Genomic DNA, 6,072 nt, shown 5'->3' on the forward strand with positions numbered 1-6,072 from the left:
CTTTAAAGAAGCTTTCTTTCAGCTAGTGATTCCCAGATTAGTTAGGGTTTAGATACTTAAAAGCTCTAATATTTGATAATAAAATACATTTAATCTGGTATCAGAAAATATAATACACTGCTTCCTGTGGCATCTCTTAGCAATTTATGACCCTCTTTGTTTGTCATGTAGGTTTTGTAATTTTAAATTCCGCTTTCCATCTCAACCTTTTTTATTCTGTTTCCTCTTCAGTGTTGGATGTGCTTCATTAACTGTTGAGTTTTATAAAGCTGGGTACTGGGTTTAAGTAGTAGCAGCACAATAATAACCCCCCAAAAGGTGTTACAAAGGATGTTAGTTTGCAGAGGTAAACTAACCCTGCGAATCAAGTGATGATTAAAACCCTCGGATGCCTCCTGCAGACCACGGGATAATATGAGGAAAGGCAGTACCATTCCACAGCATTCAAACCATGGCTTCCTCATTTTTTCCCCCCAAAACTTACATATTTGCTCAGGAAATAAACAAGTTTTGTTTAATTCAAATACTAACAGAAGGAGTCCCGACTCTTAAAAATTCAGGATTTAATGCAAAGCAAGTGTGGACTCAAGCAGGGATTTTTTATGTAGGAGGCAGTGGAAACAGCTCTGTGCAGCCTTTCCATGTGCCAGTCAGGATTAGTGAGAGCACCAGCTGGAACAGGAGAAGGGGCAAGGGCAGCTGGGGGCTCCTAAAGCCACCATCCAAGCTGGCTTTGGGGGGTGATGCTTTGGTGGCCAGGTGGTCTGACCCAAGCCTGACGTGCCAGAGGACACCTGGCAGGGAGAGGCAGCAGGCTAGGAAGGTGGCTGCTGGAATTCGTGCTCTGATGGATTTTGAGTTCTTTCCTCATTCTGATGCCTTAAGTTTTTAGGTTGTTTTTTTTTTTTTTTTTCAGATCCTGTACTGCATTAGTGTATGACTGAACTCCATGTAGAGTGTTCATTAACCCTCTTTACATTTTGGTCAGACTAAACAATCCCTCTAGGCCTGAGAACCAAAGTCACCATCACAGCCTCATGCCCTGAAAAGTACAAAACAAAAGTGAATCAGGGGGAAACAAACTGGGGAATATGCCTTCATTATCTGAAGCTGTCATTGGACAATTAACCCCTGGTAAATAGACCAGGTAATTAACCCTGGTAAATAGACCTCCACATAGACCAAACTTATAATTGTCTGAAAAACTCTTGACCATTGTCCATCTTGGGGGTAGCCCCTCTCAGAGGCTTTTCACTGCCCAAGGTGTATCTACTGAAGGTCTTTAATAAATACCTACTCTATTCTCTTAACGCTGTCTAGCCTCTGTTCTAGGTAGCCACTCAAAGGCATCAGTTCCCACCTGTTTGTAAAAGCCTTGTGAAAAGCTGCACCTGGCATGGGAACAACCAGCTCCTGGTCGAGCAGATTTTGCGGGTGGCTCAGAAGAAAGGACAAGAATAACCAAACAGAGCCAGACTCCTCAGGCTCTGCTTAATTTTTTGAATGATGTTTCTTCTAACTGATGTTTAATCAAAGTCCTGAGCAACCAATGATTTAAAGAAAATTTACACTGAAGAGATTTTTAGAGCTAGTCACATACCACAGATGGAAAGAGGTGCATGGTGAGGATTTACTTTGGGGACAGAGGAATTGGGAAGGTACCTATCTGGACTGGAAATCACTGGGGTTTCAATTCCAGCCTCCTTTACACACTCCCTTACACCCCCAAGCATGTTCTCCATCCTTTGGCTGTAAAGTTCCTTTGAAAAAATAAGCATAGCCAGTTAATTTAAACCCCAGACCATCGGGGTGTGGCTGTTCTGCCTCTCCATGGCCTGGTCCAGAGAGAACATGCCCTGCAAAGGGTGGGAGTTTTGTCTGGACAGCTCCTTTGGTGGCTATTGGATTGCTTCAGTTGTATTGCAAAGCCACATCTTTGGTTAATACCTCGAGGAAATATTTTTTTTTTTTTTTTTAAATTTTTTTGCATTGCTTTGAAAGAGTAGAAGAATAACTATTTCCCTGTCTGTTTGTTTATGCTGAAGTACATATATCCAGAGGCATCCTGGATGTTTCAGGATTTCACTGCCTTCAGCACTGACCAAAAGGGAAGTTCCTGTTTTCATGCAGTTTATAGTCCAAGGAACTTTTGTTACAGTTCTCCTTTTGTATTTGACTCACTGACTAACACAGCAATGGGCAAATCATAATCTTTCTCTTACCTGAGTTTTGTGACAATTACCTCCTTCACAAGTATGTGAAATTTAATTTGCTTCTATTTCTTTGTTGTTTGGTTTTGTCACAGGCATCATAAGGTGAATTATTTTATTGCAGCATTTCAAGGCTGGTGTTATTTGTATTGGAAAGAATCAAACTGCATGTGACCAAGGCTATGGATATTTAAAAATTAAAATCTGGTGATTCTGCAAAGATAACTTTGGTCTACAAGTTGTCTTCAAGAAGTATTAATAATGACAATATTACATTGTGTGAGAGAGTAAACGAAAATGTCCCTGTGGACACATTTCTCTTCAGTCATTAAGGAGAAAATGACTGTACTCTTTATTTAGAATAATGAGAGCTGATACTGGTTGTCGTTAGAGTATGTTACAATCAAATGTTAATAAGAAGCAGCTTGAGAATACCTCACTAATGCAAGGCTTTTTTAAATCAAATTTTTGGAATTGATTGCCTGTGGCAAAAGAAGCAAAATCTTTAATACAATATAATGATTTTTATGCCATCTCTAGGGAGAAATGTTAGCTCTGTTGACTTCTTAACCTCTTTTTGGATGCAAACCACATCATATATTTTGTCCCAACCATTAGAAGATTGTGTTTTGAACAGATACAGTCATATGAAAAGCTTGATAAGCACCGTCTATGGTATTTTTCAAGCTGAAACATTTCACTGCATGCTACTTTCTAAAATGTGACTGTAATGATTGGTACTAATCTTAAATCTAAGATCCAGTGAAAGGAAGATTATTTCCAGGTGTCACTGAACTATCCATACTGATTCTGTGTTTTCATACAATGGTATCTGACACGTACCAAGTTATTTTTTTCTAATTAGAATATAAACGACAAATGCCCCCTAGAAACAAATATGTGGGAAATTAATTTTAGGAAGGAGATGCCCTCAAGTTTCTCCTTTTACCTTCAAGTCCAAACTCCCAGACTTCTCAGCAGTTTATTTCTCTGCAGACAGAATATGCTTCATAGTTTTGATCTCACCTAAGTGTGTGTGTCGGTGCAGAGATTCCTTTCCTGCAACGTTTGTGCTTGCGAGGAAATATGGGTGTGAAATGAATTTTGTCTTTTTCACCAGGAGGAACACAAAGCAGAATGGAGAGGAAGATAAAACTCATTTCAATATGCACAGAGAGAGCATTTCTTATTTCTGCTGATGGCTGCCACATCTTTTCAGTGGGAACAGCTGGTATCTAAATGGCTTCCTCAGCTAAAACAATGTCTATCTCACTTTAAAATTTCAGCAGGAAGCTGCTGCTTCATCATTTAGTCATGTCACATATTTATAGTGTTGTCTTTGTGTGGAGTGTTTGAGACACAAAAATGAAAGAAAATTGATGCTGTGTACGTCTTGGCGCCAGTGAACATAAAGTTATGGTTTGTCATAAAAACCTGTAATCTACTGCAATGGGGAAGAACCCAGCTCTCAGTGCTGTGGTGAAACTTTTAGAAATAGAACAATTAAAAAGTGTAACAGGAAAGATGGGCCCTGCTCAGCAGTCCATTCCTGATCATCTCTAAGTGTAAACACTCAGCAATCCTGGAATCTCCTTCCTAGTTAAGCACCCATTCAAGTACCTGCAGCCTGCCATAGCTGAGGTGAAGAGGGGTGCTCCTCATAAATCCTCATTTAGCTGGCATATTGTGTCTTCTTGCAATTTTCAATATGAAAATAAGAATGGAAATGGAAACAAATTGGGTTCCAGGAAAAGGATTAAAAAATGTATACAGGATGAAGGATAAATCAAAGAAAGTGTCAGTGTTTACTGGCCATGTGAATTCAACTGCATTTCTTTAGTTTTCATTTTTCCTTGTTAAGAGTGTTTATAAAAGAGAAGTCAATAATGCTGTTTAATAAGAGCCAGTTCTGTGCTTTTGAAATGGAAAACAATGAAGTAAATCTATTCATTCAAGCTGTGAAAAACTAGCTTACAAAAATGGTATTTAGTTTTCTCCATCAAAGCTTTGTGTTCTCACCATCACATTAGTTATACACATCCCATACATTGTTTGGGATCACCAAGTTCAAAAAGCTCTTAATGCAAATGACTATTTAGAGACAGGGCAGAGAAATACTGTTCTCCTTCATCCCCTATCATCAGTGAGACTGCTCTGCACAGAGCAGTCATTGCACCCAGAGGTGACTCTATTTAAGGATTGTGTGTGCAGAAGAGTTACCACAAGATCCTGGGGAAGCCATACTGAGAAGGGACAGATCAGCCAAGCTGGGACATCCACATCTGCTGCCTTAATGAAAGGGGCAGCACCAGAGGAATGACCAGTGCATCCTCATAACATCCCAAACACTGCTCACTAACCAAACCAAACCAAACCAAACCAAACCAAACCAAACCAAACCAAACCAAACATCCCTCTCAAAGCTGTGAGGAGATAGGAATTATGTTAAGGCCTGTTTCCCACTCTAACACAAATAATGAGGCTTCCTCACAAGACAAGCAGGTGCTGTTTGCTGCAGATGGAAAATTTCCTGTCAGAGATCCTTCCTGGCCCAGGAATACGGTGTTGTGCAAACCCCTGCTTTTGTTATTGGGTCGGTTGTACCAAAAGCAGGAGAACCCAGCCCTCGTGCTGCAGGGTGTGGATGCAATTTCTGTCAGCTGGGAAAGGTCACAGCAAACCTGGTTGCAATTCCTCCTGCCCACATGAGGACTGAGCTCATGAGCCCCATTTTCCCTTTCCCAGCTGATCCTGACCTTTCTATGGTGTCATTTCTTCTGTCTAGAATTGCTTAAAAGAATAGTTATATTTCATGGTCCAAGAGACTTGAATGTCCTGGATATCCTGAGAAAGACTCCTCAGAAGCAATCTTAAGTTTTGGGTCCTGTTTAATTTCTTTTTCTTTTATTTTAAATAAAAGTCCTTGTGGGGACAAGGTTTAAATGCCAAGAGTTAACAAGTGTGGTCAGGCCTACCCCCTAATTTTCATCCTTTCCTAAATGGGAGATACTTTTACAAGATAAAAGCTGCAGTGCCTTCCTGGGCAAGCAGTGGGAAAAAAACCCCTGTTTGTACTCTGATTTTCCCTGGTCCTCCACTGCTGGACCTTCAGGGCTGTGTTTATTGAGGGAAAGGAGTTTTGGCTGAGCATCTGATGAGCAGGAGGCAGCTCCTTAAAGCTGCTTTAGGTTCTTACTATTTGTTAATACCCCTTGGGGGTTGAGGATGTGGCTTCAGACACAAGGCAGGGGTTCTGTGCCTGAGAGGAGTTAACTTACAGTAATTACTGCATATTTGTGGTTCGATTGTGTGGAGGCACAGCCCTGGCTGTAGAGTAGGAGAGGACAGGAGCTTATTTTCATTTTTGAGGTCTTTGATGAGGGAGAGGGGAGCTGGGAATGCTGCTCCAGGAGGCAGGGATGGAGGCCTTCCTCTGGCACAGAGCTGCCATTCCAAAGGCCTTGCTGGCGTCTCGTTGTGCGCAGCCTGGAGGTGCTGTGCTGCTGCAGAGGGCAGGTGCTGGGGAAGATGAAACAGAGGAATCTTGCAAATATGAATGCTCAGATTCTGGAAATACAGAAACCACGAGCGAGATTGAAATGAAAGCCACGTTTGAGATGCCAAGCCTTAGTTACTGAATTAGCATGGAACAATAGGATGGCCCCTGAAGCTCATCCCCTCTTGATTAAACAATGCCCTCGGCCAGAGAGCAACTCCAAAGGTCACAAAAAGACTTGCCAGGGTCCAAAGATTAGGTCTTAGAGTTTAAAATGTAACACATTATGCTAATATAAGGATTCCTATAGGCTGCATGTAAATGCTGTAGAATTTGTATTTTGTATTAGATTGGTTAGTGGAAATT

This window comes from Oenanthe melanoleuca, chromosome 11 (assembly GCF_029582105.1).
Source record: "Oenanthe melanoleuca isolate GR-GAL-2019-014 chromosome 11, OMel1.0, whole genome shotgun sequence".
Lineage (NCBI taxonomy): Eukaryota > Metazoa > Chordata > Aves > Passeriformes > Muscicapidae > Oenanthe > Oenanthe melanoleuca.